General features: G+C 48.4%; 1 protein-coding gene across 2 annotated transcripts in view; it reads left to right on the top strand.

Moving 5' to 3' along the window:
* Positions 1-15,491: 15,491 nt before the first annotated feature.
* LOXL4 (lysyl oxidase like 4) overlaps positions 15,492-20,478 on the top strand; it is a 321,773-nt gene continuing 316,786 nt past the window's right edge. For both annotated transcript variants that reach the window (XM_069611542.1, XM_069611543.1), the window contains exon 1: positions 15,492-15,656. The gene's annotated coding sequence lies outside the window, so the exon portion shown is untranslated. The remainder of the gene's footprint in view (positions 15,657-20,478) is intronic.

Genomic DNA, 20,478 nt, shown 5'->3' on the forward strand with positions numbered 1-20,478 from the left:
AAGACAATGTTCGAAGGAACATATGACGAGGGTAGACCATGGAGGACAGTGATAGCCATTGAGGAAGGGTGTAGATTGACTGATATTACTGACGATGAAATGTTTGGCGATAACCCAACAAACAATGTAGTAGTGTTCTTTATGAGCATTACATATTGGGTTAGAATAGAGAAAAGAGAAGTCCCACAGCGAATGGCAATAATGTGGCAGCGCCCAGCATTTTTTTAGGAGGACTTGGACAAGTGTCCTATGGACTACTGGCCCTTATAATTTAGGTCTGTTGAAGGGGATAGGGGAAGACAAAATAAAGCTGAAGCCATGAGCGATTTTACTTCGAGCAAAACAGTACCCTATATCTCTAGATGCCAATGAGGGCAATTTTAAGACCATTTCAACACTGATGGAACAAGGTATTCTGGTACCGTCAGAATCCTTGTGTAATACCACAGTGTATCATGTGAATAAATCAAAGGGAGGGTTGTGGAGATTCATAAACATATGAGACCGATTAACCAAATTGTAGATGCAGAGTTTCCTTTAGTTCCTAACCCAGCAGTGATACTGTGCCGTATTCCAGTGGAAACTCGATATTTTACGGTGATTGATTTGAAAAATGAGTTTTTTCTCAGTCCCGTTGCACAATGACTCACAAGACTTGACCTCCTTTACGTTCCGCCAAACTCGACTGAAACATACTAATTTGCCTCAAGGGTAAGAATAGGTTTTGGACACAGACAGACTATTAAATTTAACTCTTTGACACAGACTTTCCTTAGTTTTGTTTATGTAAGGAAATCCCACCTTAGCATAGGGAAAATTAGGCCTTCAACTATCTTGACATTTAAGTTAATGAATATCTTTTGTTTGAACTTTAAGTCTATTGTCTGGGTTTTGCTTCATAATGCCCTCACACCAACCTCCAAAGCTTTGCCATAATCCCCATTCGCTTATAGATTTTGTTTAGGTGCTCGGTTTGTCCTACAAGTTCTTTTCTGATATCCTTGCACACTAGCACCATAGTGGAGAATACTGCGTGAAAGTTTAGCCAGGAGGACGCCTTCTACTCTCCAGTGTCCACAATAGGGTCCTAGTAGATATTTTCCAACTGGCTTAAGTAGGACTCCTAGACCACTGTGCTATATTTGGAGAGACCCTCCCTGAGATAATTGGTGGTGTATTTTGCATGGAAGAATTAAAAGGTGGGAAGTCAATATCTCAAGTCATTTTATTATCCACTTCCGTATCACAATTCTGCTGCCCCATTATTATTACAATGCGGCAAGAAGTGATCATCTGTTCTTATTTTCAATTTTTTATTCATCTCCTGCAAGTGGTTGAGAATCATCAATGTGTACAGGGGGTGAGAGTGTAAGGGGTGTAGCCATGGCAAGACTTAATGTGGCTCTTTTATTTGTAAAGATTAGAGGTGCCATCATAATGTTTGCTGCATGCTTCCCAGCTTTTTATTCCCGTGCTCCTTATTCCTTAGATCGTAAATATTCAATTATAGGAACACGAGAAAAGAGGCCTCCCAGTCACAAAAACAGATGCAAGGTGTAAATATGAACATGCTCCGAATGTCCGCCCCTACTGTTTTCCTGCTGTTGGCTGCCAGTGACAGATGCAAACTCTGGGCATGCAACGCTCACACATAGGTTTTGTAAATTGGATCCTTGTTTACAACAGGTAAATCAGAAATAGCAAGGGAGGAAAGACCAGCGTGACTTCCAGTGACTGCTGCAAACTCAGCTGTAAAATCCTACTTTAATTTTCTAACTCTACCTCAACTAAACCCTATTTACATTTTCTATCTCTCCATTAAACAAATCTTACATTAGATGTCCACCTCTCCCTCAAAGAGATTGCATTAATTTTCTACCGTTCCCTCTTCTGAAGCATATTCCATTAACTCTTTTTCTATTCTCTGCCTAAAGAAAAATGATTCTGTTATTGAACCACACATGCTCTATTTAATCTGTTTTGCCCCAACTATCTAAAACACCCTGCATGTTCTAAGGGCAAAATTTGGTTAAAACGATGTTTTGCTTTACCGCAAGTGTTCTGGTGATTAAGATGGTGTTCATATATGTTCACCCAGGCTTAGCCATGACTGGGGTTCTCGGTTGAAAGAGTTCTGCTGTGCTCCCAATTACCTTTTCATTTAATCTCTGCTATAATTTACAGTTTTGCGCCAGTCATAGGCATAAATTAATGAGGAATAAACAATAACATTTAAAAATTCGAATGACAGGAATCTCATCTTCATTGTCCCTTTTGTACGAAAGGTTCCAAATCTTCATGAAATCTGATAATGGTTATGTTGTTAAGACTGTCATGGTCCAGCTGAATTAGTAAAGCTATATCCCCACCAAGGCCTGGAGTTGATTGACTAATTTGTGAAAGAAAAGTCAAACTAAATACTCTTAGATGTTTGCATGGTTTTAAGCATCACAAATGTTATGCACATAAATAATAATGATAACATCAGATGTCTTGTCCTTTATAATACACAGCCAAAGAGGCTTTGCTGATGCCTTAAGTTATGTAAGGAAGGCATGGTATCAAACCTTATGACAGATACAAGTGATCACAGTTCAAGGGTGTTTATTGAACTTCAATCGGGTTTGAAAAACGCCAATGTAATCCTAAATCTAAAGTTGTGAGCAAGTTAAGATCGTCAAATAATAATAACACAGTCCTAGTCGATCTGTCAAAATAAAAGGGCCTATACTAATAAACCTATTGCCAATCCTTACTTCTAAATTAAAATAGTGTGGTTAGCAATGTAATGCTAAAAACAAGCGTTCAAGAAATGATATGTCCGAATATTCAAGCCGTTAGCCCCCCTTCCTGCCATTTTCAGCACGGGATAAGGCGGCCCACTCAGCTGAGCTTAGCACAGTCTCTGGGTTCTCTAGCACGAGGATGCAGTTCAAATCTCAATATCAGGACCTTCTGGGCCAAAGTCTCTTTAGCATTCAAAGGGCCTCATTATGACTGAGGTGGAACGGGTTAATGGGTTCCGCTAAAGGAGGCGGACCCGCTAAACCCGTTCCGCCTCATTACAACTCCCACGCGGGACCCGGTAAGTAGCGCCTGGTGAAACCAGGCTTCCTTCCTGGGTCCCGCGAGGGGAAGAGGGAGCAAACAATGGGCCGCTCGTAATCGGCCCGTTGTTTGCACCCTCTCCCATTCCCATTGAGTCCTATGGGGGCTCAGATGTGAATGGGGAAGGTCCGGGCCCGGGTTCCTGGAGGGAGGAATTACTTGGCCCTCCGAACTCGGAATGGCCCGGTAATTCCTCATTCTGGGAACCCAAACCTGATTTTGGTGGCAGCCATGCCGCCAATAGCGGCATGGCTGCCGCCGAAGTCGTAATGAGGCCCAAAGTCTCTTACTTCAGAAGGCCTGATGTGACAAACAAACATTCAGAAGTTCCTTTCTCTTTAGGATTCTCATGTACAACTTCTTGGGTGCTTTACTGTTCATTCGGGGTCCCCCTCGGGCAGGCTCATTCCCACTTTAACACAAAAAACTTCTTGGATGATGGGTCCCCCTCTGCCGAGCTCTGACCCACTTTAACATAAAACCTCCTTGGGTGATTCTTTGTTCACCCCAGATCCCCCTCTGCTGGGCTCAGACCCACTTTAAAACAAAGCTTTCAATTGATCTCCCTCCGCCGGGCTCGGACCAACTTTTTCTGCTTTTACTTTAAAAACCAAAGACTTTTGATTGTGCACAGAATTTTGCTCAACCCGTCGTACGACCACTTAGATTCACATTTATTCCCTCTTTTCCTGATATGCTCTCTTTCTCACTTTCACTTTGCCATATCTCAGCTGGATATCTTACAGAGACTTTCGACTGAGCACCCATGCGGTGCTGGACCACTCTGTCAAAGGTATGGTATTTTGCTTTAAAAGTGAATTCACTCGTCAGCAGTTCAGATTTGCTTGTGTACTTTTATCACACGCGTTTTAGCAATGTTCGTTCCAGTGCTCGCCATACAATGTTGCTGCTTGCAACCTTGGCTTCAAGACAGGCCGGTCTTGTATCGGTCTCCCCAACTCACGGCTCTGTTGATTTCACTGATGTTGCTTTGTTGTTGGAACCAAGGACGGTACCCCGGTGGCTGGCGATTCTCCCCACCTTGATTATTGAAGCAGGAGGGCCCCGGGTACCTCTGACAAAGAATTCAGGATTCTTCAGCCTGGTTTCCTGGTCTTATGCTTTCTATTCTCGAGGTTTTCTGAAAGTAACAGTTCCTTGTCGAAAAAGTCAAGGAAACTTCCCTCCTTGCGATCATCTTCTGTTTTGCTGTCTTTCTTCTCTTGTAAAACTGCCATCTTGGAACTGTTGTTTCTTTGTGTGCCTTCCCTCACTCAGAGTGAGCTCTCGTACTCCACCTTTTATCCGTGTGGGGAATCTTAATGGAAGTCTGGAGTGTGTGATAGCCAGTAATTGCCTGACCTTGCCTGACCATTGTATTGGGACACATCAGGTATACGACTCAGTTGTCAGTCTTTTTTTCCTTCATCGTGGGCTGTCTGTGAGAAAGTGTTTGAGTTGTAAAAGGGCGTGGGGGTTAAAGTTCCTAAATATCCTACCTAGTAGGATGGGGCAAGGTGTAGCTGCGTTACACCATCTGGTGTCCCACTCCCACTCCCTGAAGGCCCCTCACCTAGGTGATACTCCTGCACTGGTCCACCTTCAGGAAATGGATCCAAAAGCGATGGCCGTGTCCTGGCCACCTGGATGACAGACCTCTGGGGACTAGTGGGTAAGACCCCTTCTGGTTTCTCACAGTTGTCACATTTTACTTTTACATAGCACTACCTCCTGTCCATGTCTTCTGCCACCTGTCAAACTCACTTTTATAACAGGCCAGCAAAACTACAAGTATCATAATGCAATGCAGAAAACCATGCAGAATACTCAACTCATTCTTCACATGGTGCATAGTTCAATCTTTTGGGTACTTAAATTAATGAATACACACAATCATGTTATTTGAGCTGTGCACCATGAGCTGCAAATACTACTGACGCCTCAGGTTGTCCAATGTCCCACATGAGCAAACCATCCCATCTAGATTGTGTTTTTATTTGCAGAGCACAGGTATAATGCTGCTAATGTAGAGGAGCAGGTGGCTGCCTCTCCTCTGGTCCCCGCCCCCTCAACACCATCCTATTGGACTAGCAGGCGAAGAGCTAAAATTGGGAACCCATGCATAAATCCATGCAACATTCCAATACCACATCGAGTGTATGAAAGACGATTTGCACTCAGGCAGCCATTCAGATTATAACCTCATGTAGAAACAGAAGAAGGATGCTACCAGGAAGTGTGCCCACTACCAAGATGCCAGAATGAGGTTATGAATAATATGGATGAACTCTAAGTAAAGTCTGAAGACGACAGAATGATGTCATAAAGGAGATGTATGAACCTATGCCAAAACGATATGAAAGTACATAAAACTGATAAGGTAACTGAAGCACTAAGAGAAACATGTGCCTAAAGACAAAGTAATCGTGACTATAAAAAGATGAAATAATGTGCTGACCAATAGCTGTAAATATGCTGCAATGCAAGTTAGAAAAGGTTGCTAAAAAAGAGGTATATATAAAACATTTAGTATGGCCATTGGAAGAAATGGACGACGGCTTGGGTTAACAATCAACCCTGTTACCTCAAAAGAGGAACCTTGGATTGCAAAATTGAAGAACTGATGAAGAAGCTGTTTTTGTGTGCAGAATAAGGGACTATCTTGGCCTGGGATCAAGGAGGCTATTTCAAGAGATGGGTGCAAGGCACAAAGGTAGTCAAAGTAACAGACCATGTGCATTCGACACATTTCTGCTAAGATTAGGAGAGACAAGGACATTTGCAAGTGCCAAGTGTTGAACAATCGCAAGGACAAACGCCTATGCGAGGTAGCGTGACCAAGTCTCTGAACGCCAGAATGGGTAATGACACCCTGTGTAATAAAATCCTAAATAAGAGGCTGAAATTGACAAAATCGTGGTCTGCTAACACGTGACTCAGAAGTCGCAAACAAGGGCTATTAATTAAAAACCCAAATGGAAATTGTGATCTGTTCATACTCCCTCAATGTTCCAGAACAGTGAGCAGACTATGAGGTCAACTACAAACAGAAGGTCTTGGCTAAGGATCAGGTTGATGGCATATGTTGGACTAATTGGGAAAACAAGCAATGAATTGATGCATCTCGAGTACCTAGGTTTCGTTTTTACTCTCGTGCTGCTAAACAAGCTGAAAATCCAAGATTGGATTGGGTTGCCAACCAATCATAAAGCCTGCCATGCACTTTTACATACAATGTTGCAGTTACCAACCTGTTGCCATATTCTCTGCTATAATCAGTATACTACGTAAGCAGAAGTAGCTCAGTGAGTGTCCTACAGACAAGAAGCAGCCAATGAGATATTAACACTTATATGATTCAATAAGTAGATGTGTTCCCCTAATCCAATCCCTTTCTGTTAGTAGGTTTTGCAGAATGCCACATCGGATGATGTCATACATGACGTAGGATGATGTCACGAAATGCGGTGGGGTCCAATGGGTAGGCAGCTGGGCTCTAGCTGAGCCTTTAACTAAACACCAGTGTGAACTGGACCACCAATCAGCCTGCTGAAACCAGATATGGGGGAGACCCGGGGAGCAACAAAATTAAGGAGCTTTACCTCCCCCTTTTTCAATCACTTTGAAGTGGATTTTTTTAAAACACTGTGCGACAATATAAAAATACGAGAGAAACAGGACTCCATTACCGAATACCCTCTCTTTCATCCTGATGAAGGACATCCATTATCAGCGCAATAGACCAGCTCTCAATTGGCCGAAACACGTTTGTGTCAACCTGCTCCACAGTGCCTAATGTTTAGACTGTAAACGTTGTAATTTGACTTACACTTGTTTTGTTTTTGTGAAACCAGATCACCTGATCCTAAAATGTCATTTGGGACCCTGGTGTTTTTCTTAATGCATGTCCAGTATAAACTGCATGGACCAAATTGTTAGGGTATCAGTGTTTGATACTGTATTTTCAAAACTGTATGTCCTGTTATGATTTTCATCCCATTAGGTATAGATGTATTGAAACATTAGGTTGAAACTAAAATTAATTTTACCAACCTCAAGATAATGGCATTCAATATATGAATTGAATGCATATTGAATTGTGTGTGTTTTGTTTGGTCACCCTGATTATTCGCTGCCTATTGTCCTATGGGCCAGTCTGAGCCCGGCTAAGAATAGGACTACTGCTTTAAATACATAGGTGAAAGATTGGAGCTCACCAATCAGAGAACAACCAGTCCCGCCTTATCTGCCCCAGGTGAATTAAGTCATCAGCCGATAATACAATCAGGGATGACTTATCAGTTTGAGAACCAAACCTTACATGTGCGTTTCTACCAGTGTTTTGAAGCAGCTGGAAGATGATAACTAGCACTCTATAAAACACTGAAGAAATACATAATACATTTAAAGTGGCACTCAGTCCAACCAAAGGACCTCAATGCCCTAAACAGACGTGTAAACAGACCTGTAAAAGTAAACTGGTAAGCAGACTATACACCCCTGTTGGACCCTGTTGGACCCGACAGCACCCTGCTAGTCTTTTATGGGACTGGTCGGCAGGTATAGAATGGAAGAAGAGGCTGCATTATGCAATAACTCCCAGAAAATACCAGCCTCAGAGCAGGAGAGATCTCCACACTAACATAGCCATCTCCATAAAGCGCAGAGCAGGACTCCAGCTCTTCTAGGCAGTCCACTCCAGGGAAATGCTCCCACTATTTTAGTTCCACCCAGCTTTCCTGCTATTCGAACCGGGTTCGTCGAGTACTACGGGGTGAATTGAGAGGACTGTTCTCTCCTGCCATCTTTGCTTTGTTTCAACACATCCTCACTAACACCCAGGCATCATGGAAGCCCTCACAATCGGACCACCTCTTACCCAGATATACTCACATCATACCCTAGAGCAGGGGTCTGTAACCTTTGCCGTTGCAGATACATTGGACTACAACTCCCATCAGCCCTAGTTGGTATTAGTCAATGGTGTAGGATCATGGGAGTTGTAGTCAAAAACAATTGAAGAGCTACAGTTTGTGGACTGCTGCTTTAGAGTAACTGGGATGTAGCATGGCTTCTTCCATCCTAGGAAAATGTGAGTTTGTTCAACTCAAGTAGTGTTTGTTTAGCACTGGCATGTAAATAGCTCCCCCCACGCCACTGCAAACTTACGTACATCTGGCCTTGTGTCCTCCCACCGCCCCCAAACATTTGCCCCCCTTATAAAAAGACTGCAAGCCTAAACTTCCCCAACTCCACAGCCGCATCCAACATAGCCAACTACATGACCATTGGTCCCTTATGCTGTCACTCTTAATTGCAACCCCACCATTTCCTCTTTAAATCAGTTTTCGGAAGTCCATTTATCAAACATGTTTCACCTCCTTACACTGACATCAGGGCGGCCCTTCGGTCTTCCGGGCAAGGCATGGCATCTGTGGCGCTGCCGATGACGGAGCACGCACGCGGCGGCGTGACGTTGGACGCTGCCGCGTGCAGCATAAATAAACGGGGCGTTTCCCGGCTGCGTCAGCGCAACCGGGAAGCCCGAACCGAGAGGATGTGTGTGAGTGAGTCCTTTGGGTTCCGGGGCTTACGGACAGCACCGGGGGTCGCAAGCAACCCCCAGCAGTGGCGACGAGTGGGGGAGACAATGCCTGGGCCCGGCGGTGAACATTTCTGCATTTTATTTCACTGAAACGAAGTCCTGCTAAGACTTCGTTTCGAGCCGAAGGCCGTGCGTCACCCATGCGGCTGGCGGCCATTTTACCTATCAGGCCGTGGAACTTCACGGAGCTCTGGTTCGAGCTCTGAAGTGCATCCAGACCTAATTTTTGGAAATTTTGTCAACAGGCAGCTATACCTGCATACACATGTACCCAATTTGTGATTTTTTCATTTTCTTGGATCTCCTACGTCGAGTGCAAGCAAGGAGGAGGGCTACAATGGCTGGGCCTGCATAGCCCATTATTCTTTCTTGTCTCAATTTTTGGAACAATGGAAGGCTGGGGCCTTCTTCATCCTCTTCATCATCAGACTGGTCGCCCTACTGTTCTTCATCCTCTTCATCGTCACAGAGGTGTGTTGCAGTGATCTTCTTCAGTTTGCAGGCTGGTGGCCCTACTGTTTTTCATCCTCTTCCTCATCACAGAGGTGTGTTGCAGTGACTTTCTTCTGCCTGGAGATGGCTTAGAGTTTGAGTTGCGGTCACCATTTTCCACGCTGGGGGTGCCTGTGCGCTCGAGCTCATGAGTGATACTGAGGATCAAGACGGTGCACAACCAGCAGCGGTGCAGCACCCTCCACATGCTCAAGTGGTGCTTCCAGGCTCATTGCCTCCAGTGCAGCCGGTGCAGCAGCCTTCAGCTATTCAAGCAGGTCCTCCAGGTCTGTTGCCTCCCGTGCAGCCGGCGGTAGTACCGGCTGTCCAGCCAATTCCTCCTGCTATGGCCCAGGCACGTGCAGAGGCGGCCCTGCAGCCCATCCCGGAGTTTGATGTCTCGGGCCCACCTTCCAGTTTAGGGCCCAGATGGAAGAGGTGGGTCGTCCGCCTGGACATGTACTTTCGTGCCACCCAAGTGGTTGATGATGACACCAGGCTGGCAACCATGTTATACTCAGCAGGGCCCTCAGTTCAGGAGATTTTTGGATCACTTCTGCTGGGGGATGGATCCTACGGTCAGGCGAAGGCCGCCCTTCAAGCTCATTTTCTGCCTCTTGCCAACGCGGACTATGAACGCTTCGTGATGCTGTCCTCCAAACAGAAAGAGGACGAGACTTTGGACACTTTTTATGGGCGCCTGAGGCGCCTGTCGCTGGCCTGTACTTGGGGTGATGCAGAAGATATGATCAGGACTATGCTCATCCAGGCGTGTTCCTCAGGCAAGCTTAGGCGCCAAGTATTAAGGGAGCCCGGAATCACACTCCCGCGCATCCTTGAACTGGGGAGGTGCCATGAGGTGTCCGAGGCGAGGGCAGCTAGAATGGAGGCTGGGTCGCGCTCCATCAAGTCCGAGGAGGTATGTACGATGTGGCGCGGTGGCAGGGGCACCAGAAGACATGGCGGCGGTCCCCGGGATAGTGCCGGGAGGGCAGGGGAGATTTGCCAAAAGTGTGGGTATGACCTGCCCCACCCAACGGAATGCCCCGCGGCCGGAAAGACTTGTGGACGGTGTGGGCTGCCAGACCACTTCTCGAGAGTGTGCAAGGCGGCGATGCATTTGTTGGTGCCGCGAGGCCCGGTCCGGTCCGTTTTCATTCGCAAGGGTCGACCGCCCAACGTCGCTCAAGTGGACCAGAGTGAGGAGGATGCCCAGGTGGAAGAAGCAGACGAAGAGGAGGAAGAGAACATTTTCTTTGTCTCGAGTTTGAGGTCTTGAGAGGAAAGAACAGGAGACAGCCAAGGTGCATGGTGGAGGTAAACCAATCTCCAGTCCCGGTCCTGGTGGACACGGGGGCGTCCGTCAATGTAATGGCCCGTGGACACTATGATGCTATGGAACGGCCTCCCAAGTTGGTCGCACCCAAAGCCCGCATTTTCGCGTTTGGTAGCCTGGACCCTATCCCATTGGACGGTGTTTTTGTGGCGAAGGTGGAGCATGATGGATCCCAAATCACTGCACGATTCTATGTGACACCGGTGAGCACCAATACCTTGCTGAGCTGTGCAGCGGCGGAGGCCCTCGGCATCGTCAGTTTTGCATACTGTGTCTATCTTGAAGACATCAATGATTTGCTAGAAAAGTATGCCACACTATTTAAGGGGATTGGACAGATGGCTGGTGACCCAGTGAGGTTACATATTGACGAATCTGTGCAGCCCATCACCCTGAAGCATCGCAGGGTCCCTTTTCACCTTTGTGAACATGTCGACAAGGAGCTGGACAACTTGGTCAATCTCGACATCATAGAGAAGGTGGAAGGTCCGACCCCCTGGGTGTCCCCAATTGTGGTGGCACGGAAGCCTAAACAACCGAATGCTGTCAGAATCTGCGCGACCGGGAAGCCCGAACTGAGAGGATGTGTGTGAGTGAGTCCTTTGGGGTCCGGGGCTTACGGACAGCACCGGGGGTCGCAAGCAACCCCCAACAGTGGCGACGAGTGGGGGAGACAATGCCTGGGCCCGGCGGTGAACATTTCTGCATTTTTTTTCACTGAAACGAAGTCCTGCTAACACTTTGTTTCGAGCCGAAGGCCGTGCGTCACCCACGCGGCTGGCGGCCATTTTACCTATCAGGCCGTGGAACTTCACAGAGCTCCGGTTCGAGCTCTGAAGTGCATCCAGACCTAATTTTTGGAAAATCTGTCAGCAGGCAGCTATACCTGCATACACATGTACCCAATTTGTGATTTTTTCATTTTCTTGGATCTCCTACGTCGAGTTCAAGCAAGGAGGAGGGCTGCAATGGCTGGGCCTGCATAGCCCATTATTCTTTCTTGTCTCAATTTTTGGAACAATGGAAGGCTGGGGCCTTCTTCATCCTCTTCATCATCAGACTGGTCGCCCTACTGTTCTTCATCCTCTTCATCATCACAGAGGTGTGTTGCAGATCGTAGTTTTGCATACTGCGTCTATCTTGAAGACATCAATGATTTGCTAGAAAAGTATGCCACACTATTTAAGGGGATTGGACAGATGGCTGGTGTCCCAGTGAGGTTACATATTGACGAATCTGTGCAGCCCATCACCCTGAAGCATCGCAGGGTACCTTTTCACCTTTGTGAACATGTCGACAAGGAGCTGGACAACTTGGTCAATCTCGACATCATAGAGAAGGTGGAAGGTCCGACCCCCTGGGTGTCCCCAATTATGGTGGCACGGAAGCCTAAACAACCGAATGCTTTCAGAATCTGTGTTGACATGAGGTTGCCGAACAAAGCAATTAAGAGAGAGAGACACCTCACCCCGACTATAGACGATTCATTGCCGAGGTACAGGGCGCTCGCTTCTTTTCAAAGCTGGACCTCTGAGCGGGCTATCACCAGGTTGTCCTCCACCCCGAGTCGAGGTATATCACCACCTTTACTACACACTGAGGGCTGCACCGTTATAAGGGACTGAGTTTTGGTGTGTCCTCGGCAGTCGAGGTGTTCAAAACATCATCCGGGGCACCCTAGCAGATCTGGAGGGCGTCCTAAACATCAGTCATGATATCCTGGTGTTTGCCAGAACGGAGGTAGACCATCTGAGACGGCTGGCGAAAACGTTTGAGAGGCTGCAGTCCCTGGACCTCACCCTCCACAAGGAGAAATGCGAATTTCTGCGACCATCGATAGAGTTCTTTGGCTTTGTATTCAAAGAAGGGGGTGTCACCTTATCCCAAGAAGGTCCAGGACATTAAAAGGACGCGGCCTCTAGAATCTGTGTCGGATGTGCAGAGCTTTCTGGGTATGGTTACGTACTGTGGACGGTTCATCCAGAATCTTGCCTTGAACAAGCGGCTTTTGACGACATCAGGGGCGCCCTGGCAGCAGAGGACACCATGGCATTTTTTGATCCTGCGTTACCATCAGAGATCATTGTCGATGGCGGCCCATTTGGCCTGGGCTCCGTGCTGACGCAGATTGACCGTGATGTGGGTATCCGCCTGGTGGCTTATGCCAGCAAGGCGCTGTCGGAGGTGGAGCAACGGTACTCGCAGATTGAGCGCGAGGCGTTGGCCGTGCGCTGGGGCTGCAGGCACTTCCGGCTCTACATCCTTGGACGCCCGGTGACGGTGGTGACAGACCACAAGCCGCTGCTTCCCATCCTGGCGGGGTCGTCATCCAAGCCGCCACCAAGAATTGAGAGGTGGATGCTCGCCCTCCTGGAATACGGAGTCAGCCTGGTGTACCGGCCGGGGGCGAATAACTCGGCAGACTATCTCTCCAGACACCCTGGGGCACCAGGAGTGGAAGACCATGACACCTGTGTGGAGGAGGTCAAAGAGCATGTCCGGGAGGTGGTGGAGGCGGCCACACTGAATGCCATGCCCTTAGGGGAGCTTGAGATAGCTGCAGCAGACGATGAGTGCTTCAAAATCTTAAGGCACTCCATGAAACAGGGATCTTGGAAGTTGGTGCTGGAGGCCCTGGCGGGGCGTACTCAGGAGGCCAGAAATGGACTTGAGCAGCTATGGAAGGTCCGGGAGGAACTATCGTTTTCAACATCCGGCCTTCTGCTCCGGGGAGATCGAATTGTTGTGCCCCAGTCGAAGGTGGGGGACGTGATCGCCCTTGCGCACTGTGGTCACCAGGGCACCGCCAAGACCAGGGCCCGCTTAAGGCTGAAAGTGTGGTTCCCGGAACTGGAGCGGAAGGTGGACGACTTCGTGGCGGCCTGTGTTTGGTGTCAGGCGGCGTCTCCCCTGCAGCGTGAGCCTGTCATAGAAGCGATGCCTCGGGGACGCGTCCCTGGGAAGTCGTTCATGTGGACTTTGGTTCCACCACGATGGGCACCCACTTCCTCGTGCTGGTTGACAAATACTCAAGGTACCCCGAAGTGGAGTTAGTCGAGTCAGTGGCGTTTGAGCACGTCGTTGTGGCCGTGGAAAAGGTGTTTGCGGCCCATGGTTTCCCCCACACACTGTGCTCAGACAACGTGGTGCTGTTCCAGAGTGAACGGTTCTCGGAACTGATGGAGAGCTGCGGGGTGTTGCACAGGAAGATCACGCCTCTCTGGCCAAGGGCAAATGGTGAAGCTGAACGGCTGATGAGGACTCTAAATAAGACCTTTAGAATCGCCCAGGGCCTGGGGCAGTCCCTCCAGAGAGCCCTGTATCAGTTTCTGAGGGTGTACCGTACCACGCCGCATGCATCCACCGGAGTGGCACCGGCAGAAGCGTTATTCAAACGGTGACCTCGAGGGCTGTTACCGGAGGTGGGAGAGAAAGAACCAGGGGTGATCGACAACCAACAAGTCGAGACAGACCGGCGAACAAAGATTGAGCAGGAGAACATCCGGAGGGGGCTTCGCCCGCAGCGGCTGGAGCCGGGTGATGAGGTCCTCATTTGGAATAGACACCCCCATGGAAAGCTCTCCCTACCATATGAGCCGGAGCCGCTGGACGTCGTTGCAGTCAAGGGATCCATGGTGACTGCATCGGAAGGCTGGTCTGCGGTAACTCACAACCTGAGCTTCTTTAAGAAGCTACGGGATCCAAGGACTGATCCGCCCCTTGATCCAGACTTAGAGGTGGTCCCTGAGGACAAAGGAGAAACACCATTTCTGCCTGAGTCCCCGGCCCGGGGAATGCCTATGGACAGATCACCAGTGCCGGAGGTGAGTAGGAGGCACCCCCAGAGGGCTGGGCGAGGGAAACCTGCTCACCTCAGCGACTACGTCTTGGGACATTTGTCTGATCATCCTGACGATAAGAACTGTTAAATAAGGGGACCCGGGTGGATGTTGATAAAGGGGCATTTCAGAACGGGGCATTTGAAATTTTATAGGTGTAGTATGTTTTGGTTTGCAGTGTGTAGCTTTTGAGTGTTTCTTGTTTGCCCTCCCGAAAAAGGAGGAGTGTGGCGCTGCCTGATGACGGGGCGCGCACGCGGCAGCGTGACGTTGCACGCTGCCGCGTGCAGCATAAATACTTTTCCCGGCCGCGTCAGAGCGACCGGGAAGCCCGAACCGAGAGGACGTGTGTGAGTGAGTCCTTTGGGGTACAGGGCTTAAGGACAGTGCCGGGGGTCGCAAGCAACCCCCAAACGCATCCCTGCAACTGCATGCAATTCATCACGTGGTCCTCTGTTCTGGGGGCCGTGCGCATGGCTAATGTTCCACCCAGGGAATGGAAGCAAATCTGTCCGATCTGGTGAGGGTTTCCGAGTAATTTCAGTTCTTATGGCGGATTCGGATGCCTCCTTTTTGAGGGGTGAGCGCGAGGCACACTGCACCTGCTTCGTCCCCCCACCTGCCTCATCCCTTCTCATCCCATAATTGTCAGTACAGTGGCACTGGCTCCTTAAACGTGTTGAACACGTGTGCTCTCTCCCTGTTTTCCCGGGTGATATCATTGTGCCTTTGCATTGACGGCGAGATGCTGTGTGATTGTCCGGTAGTTACACGGTCGCACGGTGTGTTCAGTGCCGGGGGTACCTGTGCGGCGTGTTACAGAGAAAAAAGAGAGTTTGATATTAATTACCGCAAGGTGATTTGTGCACTATTAGTAACAGTTGCCGAATCTGGCAACGTCCACTCGACTGAAGCCTTGGTTTTAGCCTTGGTTTTAGACCGTAGGTCTCGGACTTGTGCCATGGCTGTGACGGCACAGAAGCAGTTCCTCGCTTCTGACTCCCCAGAGGTTGCGCTGCCCGATTCCTCCCCTTGGAGGGATTAGTCAATGGGCTTTGTGGGCTGGCATTCCCAATAAAAGGGATGGAGAACCTCCTACAGGCATCCTCCTGGCAGTCACCGGCTCGACCGCGCTGAGGTAGGAGTGGCACAGAGTATCAGTGCGCGAGAGGAAGACTTCCCCAGAGAGCGAGCGGGAGAGCGAGAGAGAGAGCAAGAGAAAGTGCGTGTGAAGTGCGCGGACAGGAGCAGCACCGCGCCTCCACGCCACTGCGCGGTGAGCTCCCGCTTTTTACCTACTATGGAAATGCCCCTTCACTTCAGCAGTTACTTTACTTCATAAATGCTTGCGTCAATTTCCTTTTGTCGCATCACTTGAAAAGTGTTGCACATTTGAAGACCTCTATTTGTGTATGTATGTGTATCATGCCAATAGATTGAAAGCGTGCACTGTGTAAAGTGCATAGTGCAAACTATCGTTCTGTAGACAGTGACGTAGGTCGACGAGTAATGGACTGAGCAACTAATGAGTAAACCCATTGTTTGCACGTTTTCTCCCGAGGTGTTCAAAATAGGAACGGTTTGACTTTTCCTGAAAATGAGCAGTTTTCCGAATGCACGGAAAAAGTGGGTTTAGGTTGGCAGGTACATTCCAGACTGCGGGAAACACGCGTTTGACACTTTGCGAATATTTCCACCAATTATGTGTACATATCATACACAAAAAGCACCTATATCGCTGCTGACGTATTTTCCGAAGACCGCTGACGTGTTATCAAATGGCACCTTGTCTCTCTGAAGCCCCACCACAATGTACAATTGAGTCCAAGAAAGTGTGTGGTTGTAATTGCTAGAAACCGGCACATACCAAGGGTAGTGCACCAGGCGTCTGTCTGTATTTGGCTGGGGGCAGGGTGACCGTAAAGCAGTAATGTTGGCAGTTCTGCGTCAGCATTCTAGAGACTCGGCAGTTGGCAATGGGCCATGCGGGATAATTGAGAGTTTGTACTAATTACCCTATGAGATAATTGAATCGTCTGACACGAGTTCCGAGCCCCTGTAGTTATGTGCAACCCTGGTCTGACCTTGGGCGCGCAAATCGCTTGTGTAATTACTGCCCAAACACTACGATTGGTGCACGTGTAATATGTGTGCTTGCTGATTTTCATTAAACCGCGACCCGCTAAAGCATATGATATGATACACCGGGCCTCATCGCACGTTTGACATTTCGGTGGTAACGGAATTTCTGCCGCATTACCATAGTTTTTACCTATACCACAATACTTTTAATGAGGCCCACGTTTTAACCGTGGTACACAAGCAGTGCAGTGGTTAATACCCCCTTTCTGGTTGGTTAAACACTGCATAGTCCTACAAAGAATCACTGATGTACTCGCCCTCCAGGGAAGAGAGTTTAGCCAATCAGGTGGCTGGAACAGCCTGGGAGTATACCATTCTCTGCCCACTTAAGGCTTTTACACGGGTGGCGCTATTTTATGGTTGTTCTTAATGTGGGGAGGCAACAGGGAGTCCCTCACTGTTGCCTCCCATCCCCTCAAAATATCCCCAACCCCTTCCTCACCCCCCCACCTCCATCCCTCCCCACTTACCTGCTGGACCAGAGCTTTGTGCTCTGGTCCCAGCGTTCCCCTGTCTCCAGGTCATTTAGTCCCTTTTCTCTATCCTATGGCGGTGGCCAACTTTTATGTTTTCCCCTCAGGAGATTGACTGCGCAAGCGGTGCGAATCTCCAGAGAAAAAAAAAATATTTTCACCCGAGTTAAACCCCAGGGTGCGAATGGCTTTCACCCCCGCAGTGGGAGGCGGCCATGGCCGGTCACGGCCCACAGCCCCTGCAGAGGCCCTCCCTATGCTCTGGCTTATTTTGGGTCAGACGGGCACGTCGTTACCGGCCATGGCTGCCCTCGACCACAAGGGTGAACGCCACATTATATAAGCACTGTGCATGCAAGCCATCATTGAAGATCGGCTTCATAGATCTGACCTTTTAGCTCAAAGCTAATCACATTTGGCAGCTTTGCTGTATTTACATCCAGACAGACCGAGGCTGCACTTGAGGCTTCCACTTTGAAGAACACATCAGGCTTTTCACTTAGATAGAAAACGAGCACAAGGCCTATCTATGGAGACTTTTTCGCTTTCTATGGAAGCTCTTAAAAATCATATTTAGTCTCCAGCTTTACACTGGCTGCTTCCTAACTCCGACAGCACTTTGTGTTAAAACAGGGTTCAAGGGTGAGTTTCCAGTGCAGGGTGGCAGGGCCCCTGCACTGGGGAAAAGCCAGAGCAGCTCTCTACCTTCAAATGGGCCCATTTTGAGGCTGGTGGATTGAATATCATTCTCGGAAAACGGTTTTGCACAGAAACTTCACATCTGCAATTGCACTCCAAGCCAGGAAGGATGGAGACTGTGCCGGGTTTTGCTCTGTTAGGACCAGAGATGCTGTGGGAATGGTTGTAGTGGTATTGCCACTGCAATAGCGGTGCCACCATTGCAGATTACTTCCATGAACATGTGAGCTTGGCAGAGGCATCACTTAATTTTAAAGCAGTCACTACCTGATACTGCAGAGACAAATATGAGTAACACTGTAGGACCCTGCCCACCAGTCGTGGTGTTAGTCAGAAAGGACCTTCCCTGTGGCCATAGCACAGGGCTAAAAATGATGCCCACAGATACCCTGCATGGGTAACCTCTTTTTGCTGCCAAACCGTCCGCATTTTCTAGGGAAGCTGAAATGGCGTTAACACCAGCACCCTACTTCCCTTCCCCCCTACAGCCAGCTAGGTCTGGAAAAGTTCTGGGGCTATGCTAATTTCGGGATTGTCTGGACTCAGGGGTAGCCAGACGTTTGGTTGTAGCCCCTGAGCTACTATCCGTGGCTACAACCAAAAGACCCAGGGCTGTAGCCCCCCCCCCCCAGCCCTGCCTAGCAACGCCTCTGCCTACAGCTCACATTAATGTCGGCAGAGATGGGACAGAGAGAATTGTTTGCAGAGACAGAGCGAGTTTGAATTTCAGAGTATATTAGAGCAAATGTCGCTTAATTTCTGTTACTTTTCCGAAAAGAATATTTCTTACAAACGAAACAACAATAATCATTTCGGCCAACAAAGTATCCTGAAAAGTCATATTTTATGTCATATATGACTCAGCACCTCAGCCATGCAAGAGTCTCTCTCTTCTGTCCATTGGTGCCAAAGTCCACTCCTTTCTGATTGGTGGCATATGTTCTGTGTCCTCTTGACACCAGTAAGTAAAGTCAGTGCTCGAATTGTAAAGATAAAAGGAGTGGAACAATGTTGCCCCTGCCCCACCCCTTTTCTCCTTCTCCACGCCCACCCACCCTCTGGTCTCAACAGTCCCTATTCTCAACCACCCGACAATTCAAACACCATGCCTTCTTTTTCTCCACTCTGCCCCACACTTCTGCGTTTGCAACAGTACTTTCATTGATTGACAAAAATACACAACGAAAGAAAATGCATTTTAATAACCACAATTTGTTGGTCATCATCCCCCACAGCATGCAGTTTTAAGCAGCCTCCCGTTTCCAATCACCCACCATTCTCACTGTTAAGGAGTAGCAGGGGCTTTATGCTAGCAGAGAGACACTCGGGCCCATCAAAAACTCGCCACCGCAAGAATGGAAGACTCAGCTGTGGGGCAAATTTACTGTCTTTATTATTTAACAAAACTACAGTGATCACACTAGAAAAACATGAATTCTCCAGAGCACTCATCGTCTGAGTGTGTCACCTGGTTTTATTCCGGCGTAATGTCACAAATTCAGGTTCCATCCCTGCAACCTAGCGGACGTTGACATTGGCCAGTTTGGGTGAAACTTGTGTTATCCCTCCGAGATATCCATGGTACTTTGCATGGTTGTCCAAGCTTCATGTCAGGTAGCTGCAGTCTTCCTTAGGGTTGCACCAAACCCATTTACCCCAATAGTCACAGGTGTTGAATGGGAACTCGAACACGGTTCCTGCCGGGAACAGAGATCACTGTGTCAGTTGTTATTTCAGTGCTTTCTGTACCTTCGTCTCCTCGTCTTCTTCAGTCTGTATGTCTTCTAATACTTCCATCGCTATGGTCTTTTAGTGGTCTTTCTGCATTGTGTGATAGTTATTCTGGTGACACAAAAGGCAAACGACACCAGTATCAGGGCTGCCACCAATACTTTCAGGCTGTTGGCCCTCCATGTTAGTATACATGAGAAGATATATGACAGCCAGCCTTCCACCCTTTTATACAGTGTTCGTTTCCGCCTCCATCTTAGCATCCAACTCGGAAAGCCGGGTAATGGCCTCTGCCAGGGTCCCATTGTCTTCATCATGGGCAGGAATGAATGTACCACAAGAATTCCCGTTCTTGGTGCAAATGCCTCCCTCCATGGCCGTGAGGGGATCTAGAACATATCGATTTCGAGGGCCAACAACCTGACTGCTCTCAGCTCTTCCTTGATGGCATTTAACCCCTTGACGGTGGAGTTTATCCTCTGCATTAGCTCGTAACGCGTGATCTGGAGCCATTTGCTGTTTGTACATGCTTGAACTGCTGGAACGATGGACGCAAAGAACATCTCAGTTCTGCTGAACAGTGTGTGCTGTGGTGGTATGGCGTCCAATGCTTTCTCCATATAAGATGACACATAGTTCCCTCTTTTCACTCTTGTCAACCCTACAGATCTCTTCTTTCTTTGAAGAGCATCCATTTTAGGGAATCCATCTGCCTGTATGTCTTTCTGGTGCACTACCAATGCTGGTGTATTCAACTGTATGAGTGAGAATATTCCTCCCCAATTAGGTGGCAGCTGCAGGTGTGCCCTCTACCCGCAGACCCAGTAGTGGTCCATGAGCACTGTGGTTCCGACCTTCATGCCTAGTATTTTCGAAATGTGCAATCACCCTTTGTTCTCTACAACCTTTACTTCACCATAATTCTGGAAACATAAGTCAGCTCCCTCTAGTGGTATGATGGGCATGGGCACAGCTTCATTTTTCTGCCCATGGGAGCAGTTTCACACTTGCTTCCTATTCCTTGAGGTTTTTATCATTTTCCTTCTGCACTAT

This window comes from Ambystoma mexicanum, chromosome 8 (assembly GCF_040938575.1).
Source record: "Ambystoma mexicanum isolate Mex_15411 chromosome 8, UKY_AmexF1_1, whole genome shotgun sequence".
Taxonomy (NCBI): domain Eukaryota; kingdom Metazoa; phylum Chordata; class Amphibia; order Caudata; family Ambystomatidae; genus Ambystoma; species Ambystoma mexicanum.